At 45.4% G+C, this 14781-nt stretch overlaps 1 protein-coding gene and 1 pseudogene across 5 annotated transcripts in view; one reads left to right on the plus strand and one right to left on the minus strand.

Annotated features, from left to right (window-relative positions):
• The window catches only part of ST6GAL1 (ST6 beta-galactoside alpha-2,6-sialyltransferase 1), a 123148-nt gene that overhangs the window by 52088 nt on the left and 56279 nt on the right, over positions 1-14781 (minus strand). The gene's annotated exons all lie outside the window — the stretch shown is intronic.
• LOC101098080 lies at positions 12346-12784 on the plus strand (annotated as a pseudogene).

The raw sequence follows: 14781 nt of genomic DNA on the forward strand, positions 1-14781 counted from the left end.
CAAGGTCAGCAGGAGTGGGGGGTGGCGGGGTGGGTGCCATGGCTTACAACACCCCCTCCATTCCCTGAAGGTAAGCAGCCAACAAACGAGTACCAGCAGCTGCTCCTCCACCATCTACTTCATGCCACGTGTGGGGCCAAGCAGCTGCCGAATCTTCACCATAACCCCACCATCAGGCAAGTAATTGCTGAACCCGTGAACTGAGGCTCAGAGAGGTTACAGGACTTGCCCACAATCAACCTTAAGAGGCACAGCCTTAAGAGGCACAGCCAGGATCTCAACGCAGATTTGACTCAAGGCCCAGAGGCCAGGAAAACCCTGGGTGCAGCTTCCTGCGTGGGGCAGAACGAGGAGCAAGCCTGAGGCGAGGAAGACGTTCAGACTAGGCCCCGTCTGCAAGGGTGGTGCGAAACTTCACGGGAACCCAGCTTTGCAGCCAGACGAATCCAGACTTGGATCCCCGCTTCATTACTCATCCCTGTGATCCCAGGCAAATGAGATACGAGTACTCAGGGTCTCAGTTTCCTCCTTTGCAAAATGTGTGCAGAACCACCTACGTGACGGGACTGCTGTGAGGGTTAGAAGTAAGGAGCCTGCAGTGCCTGGCATGGGGCAGGTGCTTACGACACGGTGACTGGTAAACTTGGACCTGGCTTAGCTGCTATGGGTGGGGGAAGTCCTCATTTCTGAGAGGAGATGAATTTTCTGGGAGTGTCATGAGTCAATATTTCTCTTTGGCTACGTACAGGACCTTGATGTTCATCTCAACAAAACTGATGTCTGCTGCTTTCGGTGTTAACCCTTTCAGACACTGCTCCCCAGTCAAGAGAATCAGAATTTGGGACCCTCGATGAAGTGAGAGCCCAGGGGATGGTAGAGGGGAGGCTGGACTCCTGGAAAAGTCTGAAACCGGGTCCCAGTCGAGAGGTCCCTAGCTGTCCACCCAAATCACCGTGTGTCCTTGCAAGTCACTTATCCCCTGGAGCCTCTGTTTCCTCACAAGAAAAGGAGCTTCCAGGGGCGCCTGGGTGGCGCAGTCGGTTAAGCGTCCGACTTCAGCCAGGTCACGATCTCGCGGTCTGTGAGTTCGAGCCCCGCGTCGGGCTCTGGGCTGATGGCTCAGAGCCTGGAACCTGTTTCTGATTCTGTGTCTCCCTCTCTCTCTGCCCTTCCCCCGTTCATGCTCTGTCTCTCTCTGTCCCAAAAATAAATAAACGTTGAAAAAAAAAAATTTAAAAAAAAAAAAAAAAAAAAAAAAAAAGAAAAGGAGCTTCCAAGCTATGCAAAGTGACACTATTGTCATTTTCAATTTCTCCAAGACAGTGGTGTAACTTCATCACCTCTGCAACGCCATGGAAGTACAGCTCCTGGGTAGAGGACCTTCCCATTTCAGAGAGAAAAAAAGAAACACTGTTGAAGGAACACCTACTTAAGACACTGAAGATTTCTTCCATTCAAGGGTCATTCTTATGAAGTGAGGTGACTTGTGTTAGGAGAATCATGTCTCTGTGATTATCAGCATGAAAGCGTAAACCTGTTCAATTCCCTCAAGAGCTGGTACCCCCAGAGCCCCTGCAGACGCAGGGGCAGGGGAGGGCTCTCTTCTCACCTCCAAGGAGCGGAGGGAGGGCTCACAGCCTGCACAGGAAAGGCCGGTACACCCAAATTCTCACAAGAGAGCCTACTACTGCCTTTTCTCTGGATTTTCCCTCAATTTAGAGAATAGTCCAAACTCACTCCCCTTCCCAGCCTCACCCTTAGGTCTCTTGCCGCTACAACGTGACCTGAGAAGAAAACAGGAAGTCAGTGAAGTGGTCCCAGGACAAAAAAACAGGGTAGGCAGAGAGCTCTGAGGTCTAGGCACCCAATGTTGATTTCTTTGCTCAGTCAACTGCACCTGTGCTCTGAGCTGCATGTTGTAGGGTTTTCTGGCCTTCTTGCTTGGTGTTGAAATAACCTCAAGGGTACTCGCCACCCCCACCTCCCACCAATCAAAAGCAGTAAAAAGAGAAAAAATACTTTGGGTTCTCTCTTGGTCTGTGAACAAACAGGTTATTTAGAGCCACAGCCCTCTTTTTAAAAAAAATATTTATTTTGAGAGAGAGAGAGAGAGAGAGAGAGCATGCACATGCATGGGCACAAGCAGGGGAGGGGCAGAGAGAGAGGGAGAGAAAATCCCAAGCAGGCTCCACACTCAGTGTGGAGCCCAACGCAGGGTTCAATCCCATGAACCGTGAGACCGTGACCTGAGCCAAAATCAAGAGTTGGACGCTCAACCAACTGAGCCACCCGGGCGCTCCCTGTCCCTTTTTATATTGAGTAAATTTGGAGTGTATCCTGGACTTCTGAATAATATATTATGAGACGCTGAATCCTGCTAAAATTCTCTGGGGAAGAAAAAACGTTGATATTTTTCTTTATTTATTTAACAGACAACTAACCCACTTAGGTTCAGATTGAAAGTTCTGTCTCATCTCTTGCGACTGATCGCTTCAATGCCAGTTTGGTTTTCAAAGCCTTCACTGGGCTAATTGGGTCTGCCTGTCACGTAGGCAACTCTGGGTTTATCTGGGACCTGGTTGGTATTACTGTTATAGTTAAGCTCTCAAAACCTTTGCTGTGCCTCTTTGGGTCTATTCCATGCACACACACCTTGCAGCATGCCCATGACTTAGATCAGTCCATGTGCAGAGTGAGTGGGGGCCCTTTTTCCAGTTCTCTCCTCTCAGGGATTTCCTCACACCCTCTGGTGGCTCCATTGCTGGGATCCTCTGGCTGGAAAGATGGGGCTATCCCAGAGTGGTAGCTTCCCACACCGTCATGCAATTCCATGTGACAAAGGCCATGATGGGTCATCATCCAAGTTTCAGGTCCAGTATCCTACACCTGTCTCTCAGGGCTCCCATGTTGTTTTTGCATTCTGTCAGTTTTTTAGTTGTAAACAGAGGGAGGTTATAGTTGGATTCCTTCATCTTGGCTGCCTTTTCTTCTCAGTAATTTTTACTTCTTAAAATTCCACTCATTTCTCAAAGCTCCATTAAAATACCACTTCCTGGGACACCTAGGTTGCTCAGTTGGTTAAATGTCTGACTACCTGATTTCAGGTCAGTTCATGATCTCGTGGTCAGAAGATCAAGCCCTGTGTCAGGCTCCACACTGAGCAGGGAGTCTGTTTACGATGCTCTCTCTCCTTCTGTCCCTCCTGCGTGCACACACATTCTCTCCCTGTCTCTCTCTCTCTCTCTCTCTCTCTCTCTCTCTCTCATGCACTCTCTCTTAAAAAAAAAAAAAAAAGGCACTTCCTTCCAAGAAGCCATCCTTCTTCTCCCAGCTAGAAAAACTTTCTTCTTCCTCTGTATTAGGGAAGATTCAGATTTGGCAATATCGAGAGTCAAAGTCAAATCTTTTCATGATTATCTTTGTTCAAAGATCTAGGTTCAAGGACATGGCTGGAATGAAATCAAATGCAACCAGGAAGCATCACGGTGATTAGGAGAACAGATTTTGCCTAAACCCCAGCTTTGCTAATTGCTGGATGTGTGACTTTAGGTGAGCCGCTTACATCCATGTACCTCAGTTTCCTCATCTATAAAATGGAAATAATAATACTACAGACGATTGTGAGGATGACACGAGTTAATAGTTATAAAGCGCCTAGAATAACGCCATGTTGTAGGTGTTAAGAGATTCGCCATCTCTCACAGGTTACCTCAACTCTGCTCTGCAGATGAGGAAACCCCACAGAGGGAAGAAGAAAGAACAGACAGAATGAACTCTATCTCCGCCTTTTACGAAGCCCTAAAAGGGACTATAATTTTTATTTTGACAAATACTTAAAAGCGCACAATTTGGGTGTCTGTGGGGACCCTCTGAGAAGCCACGTGGCAGATGGAAGGCTCATGGTATAAGGTGGGTTAGATCTGCCTTCCACAACTGGGTCTCCTCTGCGTCTGGCTTTCCTGTTCTAAATCATGACTCGACGGGGCAGACTGGTCTACCTGCACATTGCTCACAGAGTGAACCTCTGTGGAAAGCAAACGGAATTGGGCCCTTTCTCAGTTTACCCTCCAATGCCTTCCTGATGCACACATAATAAAATCCAAACTTTTTTAGGCTATTATATCAGAGTTCTTGTGATTTTTTTCCTGCTGTCATTGCTATCCGTAACCTCATCTTCTGCCACTCCCTCACAGCCCTCACATTCCAGCTGGACTGAGCTAACTGAAGTTCACCCATCCCACCTCATCATTTCCCAAGAGCACCACTGCCCTCGTCCTTGAGCTCAAATACCCCTCCCTGCCCTCCTGTCAAATGTGTAAATGCCTCCTCTCCTACGCCAACTCTTCAAGGACTTCCGGGAGGCTTTCCCAGACTCCCCGGGACCCATTTGGTTTGGCCCTCACTCCCTCCCTTGTTCCCAGAGCTCTCTGCATTAGACACCCTGGTAGCACTTTCTGGTAGATGGTCATCACTTATTTTATAGGTTCCTCTCTCCTTCACTGCACCGGTGTTTTTCAAGACATGTATCTTTTTTTTTTTTTTAATTTTTTTTTCAACGTTTTTTATTTATTTTTGGGACAGAGAGAGACAGAGCATGAACGGGGGAGGGGCAGAGAGAGAGGGAGACACAGAATCGGAAACAGGCTCCAGGCTCCGAGCCATCAACCCAGAGCCCGACGCGGGGCTCAAACTCACAGACCGCGAGATCGTGACCTGGCTGATGTCGGACGCTCAACCGACTGCGCCACCCAGGCGCCCCTCAAAACATGTATCTTATGTTAGTTGGTCTCCAAATCAATGCAGAGCAACACTACCAGCTTTTCAAAAACAGAATAAACTCTGTGTGAGGGAGGGGAAAGGAAGGGAGAGAGGGAAAGAGAAAATAAGTTATGTTTCTCTGGAGAACTCTAACACATGGATGCATTCTTAGCCGAAATCCCCAGTGTGATGCTGGAGACATTGACAAGCTAACTCTAAAATTTATAAGGAAATACAAAGGACCTAGAATAGCAAAAGCAACCTTAAAAGAACAAAGTTAAAGGACTTGCATTCACAAACGTGCTATAAAACCTCAGTAATGAAGACAATTTGTTGTTGGTATTAGTTAGGACAGACAACTAGATCGGGGGGGAGAAAACCAAAATCCCTAAAGAGGCCCACACATACACAGTAACAATTCTTTACAGTGGTACCAATGAAATTCAACGGAGAAAGGAAGGTCTTCTTAATGAATTATTTTGAAATAGCTAGAGATCCACGCAGGGAAGAAATACGACTTTTGACCTCTACTTCACTTTATCCATACAATTAATTTCAGATGGATCTTAGAGCTGTATGTGAAAGTGGAAACAATAACACTTCTGGAAGCAAATACAGAAGAGTTTCTTCGTGAACTTGGAGCAGACAAAGATGTCTTAGGACACAAAAGGTACTAATCACAAAAGGGAAAAAAAAAACGGTTTAAGTAGAAGTTCATCACATTTAAAGTCCGATTTATGTGAAAGTGGCCCTGATAATCTCAGTTCTTAATGTGAGAAAGACTGAAGACCGAGGCCCAGAAACAACCATCTCAGGACAACTTGTACCCAAGATGTTTCAGGGCCCCACACCAGGGTAACTGACTCATATTTCACCAACGTGTAGGCCGGGAGTTAAGAAGCGTTTAAGAGAACAAGATAAGGTCTTTGTCACTGGAAGATCAGAGAATTGCTGAGAGATAAGACTCACTCAGAACTTACAGTGCTACTAAACTATGTAATTCTGACCTGCGGTCCAAAATAACTCAGGCAAAGAAGAGAGCAGGTTGCGTTGGAGTGAACACATCGAGGATATGAAACAGAAGGGAAGTGAGAAAGCATCTAAGTGTTACCCCCCCTCCCCCATCCCATTTGTATAGATGAGAAAACAGGCCCAGTGGCATAGAGAAGGCCACGTCACCGGTTTGCGACAGAGCCAGACTGGAACCCTGATTTCTTGGCTCCCTGTCAAATTTTCCTTCCAACCCTGTCATGCTGCTGACTTTACAGAAGATGTAGGGGATTCGCGTTGGTCCTTAAACGTATTTGAGACAATACTTGTGAGGTTCCCAGTATACTGTCCAGCATACAACAGGTGTTTGGCAGAGAATATGACTGTTACGCTAGACTGGACTTCCCAGATGAGCAGCGACAAAGCAGAAGGCCCCAACGCCAGCATTTCTATGGCAAAGCTCATGCCACACCAGGATTATTCCTACACCTGTCCGGCGCCCCATTCTACCAGCTACTACCGTTCAAGGAAAGCCACAGAAGCTCACTGTGGCTCTTCCCTAACTCACAAGGCATGAGGATTGAAGAAGGAAACGCCCATCCCTTCCGTGATGTACCCAGAGTTCAGATTTTGCCCCAGAAACAGGAAGGCTTGCAAGTTGGACGTGAACACACCACAGAACTCTCCTCACCCGAAATCCTTGGCTGTGCTGTCCAGGCCCAGTGGTAGGTAATAAGGATACAGGGGTGCCTAAGGCAGGTCTCTGCCTCGGGAGGAAGACAGGCAAGAGAGAATCACAGCCGCCCAGTATGCCACCATGAGGAGGGTCCAGTCAACCAGTCTGGATGGTTCAGGGAGGCGAGCTGGAGGAGACATCTCAAATAGGAAGATGAGAAGGAGTTGGACAGATAGAAGTAGGGGATGGGCGGGCTGTGTTCAACTGCGTCTCCAATCATTTCTTTGCATTTCCTAAGGAATGCGCCTTATACCTTTCCATTCAGACAAATTTCATCTGTGTCACTGAGCACCATCAAACACTCGATACCTTCCATTCCTTGTGACACCAACTATAGGGGGAAAGCCGCTGAATTAATGAGCATATGAAGTATCACCCTCTCTCTGCGAAATTATACACTTGCTAACCTTAAAACCAAGATTTCGTTAAAACCCGTTCAAAGCTTCAGGGACACGAGAATGTCGCTTTGCTCCCCCTTTGTTTCAGGATGGCCCCAAACCTACAACGTAGACATAAAAATGCAACGTAACAACAAATACGGTCAAAATCTGGGAGCTCGTTACAACAGAAGTTAGACCAATGCAAGAGGGCAAAGCTCTCCCTTCTGCAGGGTACAGAATAAAAATTAAAACAGTGCTTTTCTTTTGGCTCCATTTACGGCAGGGGCTTTGATGTGTAAGGCTCTGTGCTATATATCACCTCACTAACACCCCCTAACACTTCTGTGAGGCAGGTGCCATATTCCCGCTTTACAGATGAGGAGACTCAAGAACAGAAGGGTTAAGTGAATTGCCCAAAGAAGGCATCTAGACTCAAACCCACATTTACAAGCTTCGTTGAGTCCTAATTACGTGCCAGGCACCGCTTAGTACTTTGCAAGAGTTAATACACTTGACCCTCCTGGCAACCTTATAGGGATAATGCCACTGTCCCCATTTTAGCTGAAAAACGAGTCAACAAGAGATTAAATAACATGCCCAACACCACACATCTCTCGGACTCCAAAGCCTGTGACAGATCCATGTGCAATAGTAGGTGTGGAAGGAAACAGGAAGGTCATTCCTCTTCCTCAGGCCACAGCCAGTTCTGGAGGAAGCTCCATTGTGCTTTTGTGCTGCTGTGGGGAACGGAGGCTGAATGTCGGGGAGTGCCGTGTCCAGACTTGGAGGCTGTGGGTATTTGGGCTTGGCCCTCCCCATCAGTCTGCAAAGGAAACTGTTTAACCAACAACCCGCCTCGAGGAAGGCGTCCCAACACTGATGGTGGCCTCGCCTGTCCCTCAGTGACATCAGTGGTGTTCTAAAAGCGAAGTACAGGGGCGCCTGGGTGGCGCAGTCGGTTAAGCATCCGACTTCAGCCAGGTCACGATCTCGCGGTCCGGGAGTTCGAGCCCCGCGTCGGGCTCTGGGCTGATGGCTCGGAGCCTGGAGCCTGTTTCCGATTCTGTGTCTCCCTCTCTCTCTGCCCCTCCCCCGTTCGTGCTCTGTCTCTCTCTGTCCCAAAAATAAATAAACGTTGAAAAAAAAAATTAAAAAAAAATAAATAAATAAAAGCGAAGTACAAACAAACACTTGGCATATTTTTACCTTTGTTAATTTAGCAAAACTGACTATCACACCCAGTATCACACCTAAATCTGGTGATTTAGGGGCAAGAATGGTGAACTTACATAATCCCTTGTTACTGGGAGACTAGAATCGTATGCTGTCCACCTTAAACTTACACCAGGCTGTTACGTCAATTCTATCTCAGTAAAACTGGCAGAGAAAGAAAACCCAGAAGCAACACCTCGAGAAAACAGAAGCGATAATCTCAAACCACCAACACATTTTAAAATGTTTGTCGCCTTCTGGCCTAGAATTCAAAGGCTGGGGTGTTTATTATAAAGAAATCGCTTTAAATTTATAATTATATATTATTTATAAATACAATTATATTTAATCATATTACATTTAAATGTAATTAAATTATGCTTAAACATAATTAACTTATATATGTATAAATCTCAGTGGTCTAATTTTATCATCTAATTATAAAAGATAGAAAAGAGACGTACGCATGAGGCTACAGGCTGGAGCACTAAATATGTCAATTTTGAAACAATCTAAATACCCAGCCATGGAAACAAGCAAATTTTATATAGGATTCAGTGTTATCCTCTGAGGCCATTAACACACCACATGCACTATAAAGATAGAAAAATGTTTATGGTACAGGAAGAAACAAACTCCATCCACACTAAAATTATAATTATAGTAAAAACCTTTTTTTTTTCCCGCAAATGGATGATGATTGTACGAGAACACTGTACGATGAACACTAATGTGTCGGAACGCCAGGAGTTAAAAAGCGTATCTTTCCTACTACTGCAATGTTTGTGAATGAAACAGACTTAGAACTCGCTCGGTTGCCCACAGGCAGGCACATGGCCCTCCTAATCCCGTTTCCCCTCCATCAGGATATCTTCGTCTTCCAGGAAAGGGATAAAACTCAGATGAAACACAGGACCTCCAGCCTTAGCACAGGGAGGGCAAACACATCTAACTTGGCGCTTCACAAGCTGGCCTTGGCCAAGCGCTCTCTGCGTGTTAGAACCTGAATCTTCACGCAACTTCTAAAAGGAAAGTATTGTCCGTGTGAGACAGGCTCACCCCATAGTGAAAGGGCTCCCTTAACTTCCACTCTTGCATTTGAAGACAACGGTTCCCCTTTACTCGCCTGTGACCCCTCGGCGACCTCCTTAGTAGAAGCAGGTCTAACAATGGTTTGGAAATTACCTACACCTACTCTGCCCCCGGCCCCCCTTGCCCACTGCACACAACACTGTCAACACCAGCAGCAAATCAAACGCTCAGAGGTAATACCACCACATCAGGGCCACTGCTCCTTTCCACCTATTCAATTCAACCGTCCTTCCAGGCCCAGATCAAGCCCCGGGAAGAGGAAGGACAGACCTGGCTCACAACCCAGCTCTTACGTTCCAGCTTCACGACCCCCCGCAAGTTATATGACCCCCTGGGCTCCATTTCCTCAGCTATTAGGCGGTACTGTAATAAATGCTTCATGTGACTGTGGCAATACATGAAATACGTAAAACACACCTTCGCCCAATACAGGAGTCACTAGCCACATGTGGCTATGGAGCCTTAGCAGTGTGGCTAATCCATATGGAGATGTGTTGCAAATGGAAAATACACACTGGAGATGGAAAATTTCATATGGAAGAAAAGAATGTAAGAATGTTGGATTCGTAAGTTTTATGCTGATGACGTGATAAAGTACATACTATTTACATGTGTTGGGCTAAATTAAATGTATTAAAGTTAATTTCATCTTTTATTTTTACTTGTTTAATGTGACTATTATGAAATTTAGAATTCCATACGTGGCCCACATTTGCGGCTTGCTTTCTATTTCCAGTGAACATGGTCACCGTTCGACGTTTGTCCTTTCTCTGTTTTGCCCTCCCCATTCACTGGCCGCATAGAAGCTCATGCTCAGTATTGTCTGAAGTCTTTAATCGCATCTGTGGTTCCTTCCAGGCGCGTCCTTTCTCTGTCCCAGGCCCCAGGTTACCAACCTGAGCCAGGTGACAAAAAGTAGAAAGGAAACTAGCTTCTTAGAATCAGGAAACCGAGCTGCCGTCCTGGCTCTACCATTACTAATCAAGTAGCCCCTTAGCATGCCGTTTCACTCCCCTGAGCCACGGTTTTGTCACTTACAAAACAGGGTTAATGATATCATGGCCATGGCGTGAGAGAAGGCAGGTGAAGGTGCTTGGTAAACTGTCAAGGACTGCAGAGGTCAGGATTAAGTAGTATAATTTGCACGTCGAGGAGGTGGGGCACTCTTGCCTGCCTCCCCTGAGACACTCTGCCTTCCATTTTGTACCGTTACAACTACTTTCCACGTCTCGTGTCTCTAAAACCAAGTCTCCCCAAGAACACGCCTCCTCCCTCTCACAAGCCCCCAACGAAAGCAGAGTGCTACGGGCAGACCCCCTCAAACCACCACACAAACGCAGTGTGTCCTGTGCCCCAGGCATTAGGCTCGGTGATGGGGATGGCTTTGCAGGAAACCTGGCAACACAACATAGAACACGGTTGTAAGGGAGGAATCAAGTGAGTGTAAGCGCGCCAGGGACCAAGAGTAAGGTGCTCCTCACCTGGGAGAAGCAGAGAAGCGTGGTGGTGGGGAGATGTAGGAAATGGCCAACGGGAAGGACCCGTTTTGATACGTGCAGAACAGAAGGGTATAAAAGCATGAATGAGCAAGAAATGCTATACCAGTCCATCGAAAGTAAACATCGGCATTATGATGCCCAATGGGCCGCCTAACAATAAATATGTATCTTATCATGAGAGGCCCCTGATTAAGAGGTCCTTCCTGCGGACAGAGCAGTACTGCCTTTCTGCCTTGGCTTCTTCGCGGTCCACTCAGGGATGTGTGCAATATGCTGTTAGGAGCTGAAATAACACCTGTGGCGACAGCATCAACTTCAGCTTTGTGCACGGAGCCTTATGAAAGCAAAAGCCTCTGTCTCAAAACATCCTGTTCCTATTTTTAGCCAACATATACCTCCTTGCCATCTACACTCTACCGCCTCCCAAGCCAACAGGCGTGCAAAGCACAAACCTACACCACCATGTGGGTGGCAGGGTGGGCTTCGCCACGTCATAATGTTTCTTCCTAGTTCCTGAATAAGAGCCAGATTATTTCTAGTACAGCTGAGCTGCAACCTCTACCAAAACCACAATGTTCTAACTGCATGGCCCAGTTAAAGCAAACACATAAAGCTTCCGGGTTGAAGATCCGGGGCTGAAATTTCTGAAGCTGAACTTGTCCTTCAGACTGGTGTTCAAATACTTAAAGGAGTAAAGAATCTCAAAAGATCGTATTTTCATTTAAGAACAAAAAGACAAAAGATCAGGAAGTGGGTGATTCTAAGAGGGACAGTTGAGCAATAAAAGTAGATAAGCATCATGCGGAGGTGGCCTCGGTGGCATCAGTGTCCATCCCTGTGGACAGTGGGACCATGAGCCACACCTTACCGATGGCCAGATACAAAATCAGTGCCTGGACCCCAAATCCCCCTCTTTGGGGAAACTACTGATTACAAGCATTTTAAGAATGTTAAGTCCTATCAACCTATTGCAATGTAAGGACTGTATTTAGATCCTGATCTGAATGTTAAAAATGCTTTAAGCATTTACTAAGTAAGCTTTACTCCCAACATGGGGCTCAAACTCGTGATCCTGAGATCAAGAGTCGCATGTTCCACTAACTGGGCCAGCCAGGAGCCCCAAACAAACTGCTTTTAAAATTACATACACACAGGGGTGCCTGGGTGGCTCAGTCGGTTAAGTGTCTGACTTTGGCTCCTGTCATGATCTCACGGTTTGTGAGTTCGAGCCCCGCGTCGGGCTCCGTTCTGACAGCTCAGAGCCTGGATCCTGCTTCAGATTCTGTGTCTCCTCCTCTCTCTGCCCCTCCCCTGCTCATGCTCTGTCTCTCTCTGTCTCTCAATAATAAATAAACGTTAAAATTAATAAAATAAAATAAAATAAAATAAAATAAAATAAAATAAAATAAAATAAAATAGAATAAAATTACATACACACATAGCCACATGCACATATAACAATTGGTGATATTTGACTATTAACTCCCTATATGATGGTATGAAGGAACTGTTCATTATTTAAACATAGTGGTATATTGTGGTTTTATTTTTAAAGGGTCCCCGTCTTTTATGTTTTTAGAGATTTTATAATTGTGTTGGCGGCCACTGCCTCACCGCCTCTAGCTCGCCAAGCTCGGCAGAAGTCGAGAAGGGGGGTAAGCGAGGAGGTTTCAGTACCATGGCTCGTACAAAGCAGGCTGCCCGCGAATCGACGGCGCGGGGCGGGGTAAAGCACCGAGGAAGCAACTGGCTACCAAAAGCCGCTCGCGAGAGTGCTCCCTCTACTGGAGGGGTGAAGAAACCTCATCGTTACAGGCCTGGTACCGCGGCACTCGGCGAAATTAGACAAACTTCTGATCCGCAAACTTCCTTTCCAGCGTCTGGTGTGAGAAATTGCTCAGGACTTCAAAACAGACCTGCGCTTCCAGAGCGTGGCTATCGGTGCTTGGCAGGAGACAAGCGAGGCCTACCTGGTGGGCCTCATTGGAAACACCAACCTATGTGCTATCCATGCCAAACGTGTAACAATTATGCCAAAAGACGTCCAGCTAGCACGCCGCATACGTGGAGAATGTGCTTCAGAATCCGCTCTGATGAAAAACATTTCATTCTATTAAAAAAAAAAAAATTTTTTTTCTCTTCTTTCTGTTATTGGTAGTTCCGAATGTCACATATTTTTTTCCCAGGGGGGTCAAAAGGTACCGAAGTATATGATTGCAAATGGAAAAATTGGGGACAGAAATCAGGTATTGGCAGTTTTTCCATTTTCATTTGTGTGTGAATGTTTAATATAAATGCGGGGACATAAAGCATTAATGCAAGTCAAAATGTTTCAGTGAACACGTTTCAGCAGTTCACTTTTATAACAATTATAAATAAATTTGTTAAATTTTTCTGGACAATGCCAGCATTTGATTTTTTTAAAACAAGTAAACTTCTTATTGACTGCAACAATGGTGTTTGTAGCATTTTAATTATACAGTAGATTCCATCCATTCACTATACTTTTCTAACTGAGTTGTCCTACATGCAAGTACGTTTTTAATGTTGTCTGTCTTCTGTGCTGTTCCTGTAAGTTTGCTATTAAAACACATTAAACTATAAAAATAAAGAAATAAAGAAATAAAGATTTTCGTTTTTTAAGTAATCTCTGCATGCAATGTGGGGCTTGAACTCACCACCCAAGATTAAGAGTCACATGCTCTACTGACGAAGCTAGCCAGGCACCCCTAAACAGTCCCTGTCTTTTAAACATATACCAAAATATTTATTTATACAGACAAAATGAAAAAATAAAGAGCTGAATTAGAAGTCAGTTAAAATAAGATCTTATTTTGTATGGATAATCACATGCAGTAAACGAAAGCTAAATGAAAAGTCCTCCTACCTTAAATCACCCATAAAATAGAACACACAGTCTGTTTATACAACCCTGAATGCTCGCACAGAAGTTCATCCAGTGAACCTAACACAGCTGGGTTATCATCCTACCCTGGAGCAAATTACAACTTTTTTCTCTGGGTAACAGAAGAAGTAATTAATTATATTGAGTTTAGGGGCGCCTGGGTGGCGCAGTCGGTTAAGCGTCCGACTTCAGCCAGGTCATGATCTCGCGGTCCGTGAGTTCGAGCCCCACGTCGGGCTCTGGGCTGATGGCTCAGAGCCTGGAGCCTGTTTCCGATTCTGTGTCTCCCTCTCTCTCTGCCCCTCCCCCATTCATGCTCTGTCTCTCTCTGTCCCAAAAATAAATAAACATTGAAAAAAAAATTAAAAAAAAAATTGTATTGAGTTTAGTTCCACGTAGCACAAAAAAGACAAACATTGGGATCACACCCTGCACAAAAATGTTCATCCTACTGAGAGTGAGGGAAACTCAGATTCATTGCTCCCAACCTGCTCTTGTGCAGGCCTTTGATTAATTTGGCTGAGTGGCTATCAGAACAGTGGACACTATCTCAATTATTCTTTCTTTTTGAATCTCTCCCCTTTTAAAAATGTGCTGAGTGGATACGGTTACATTGACATGCCAGTCTGTATGCTCATATGTTGCTTCTAGTGTTAGAGTTGCTATTTAAGAAAAAAGATAACCACATCTGAAACCGTAGAAATACATGGACAATAAGGAGCATGCAGTGTTCAGGTGACAAAGATAATCCTTGGTAAGGAAGCATCGTCGTGTTTTCCCATATTGCAGCAACACGGCAAGCACAGGACCTCGCGTTCAATTATTATCATTCTCGTGTCAATATCATCATTGTAAGTATCACTGAAGCCTTATTCTGTGCTAGGTGCTTTCTATTTTATCTTAAATCTTCCGAATAACTCTGTGGGTTGATTATTTTACAGGTGAGGAAGCTGAAGATCAAAGTAAGTGAGTGATCTCCCAAAGGCCATACAGTTAGAGGAGGACACAACCAAGATTCAAGTCCTGTTCCGAAGCCTAGCCCTTTCTAGCACAGTGCTACCCTGCACACACATGAGGCCTGAGCACAGTTACTTAACCAGACCCCTTTATTTTCTAAAACATTCTAAAACATTTCTAAAAGAACAGAAACAAAAACAAAACCCTATTGAGTTGTCAACTGAAAAGCAGAGAAAACCCCACTCCGTGATC

Source organism: Felis catus, chromosome C2 (genome assembly GCF_018350175.1).
Source record: "Felis catus isolate Fca126 chromosome C2, F.catus_Fca126_mat1.0, whole genome shotgun sequence".
NCBI lineage: Eukaryota > Metazoa > Chordata > Mammalia > Carnivora > Felidae > Felis > Felis catus.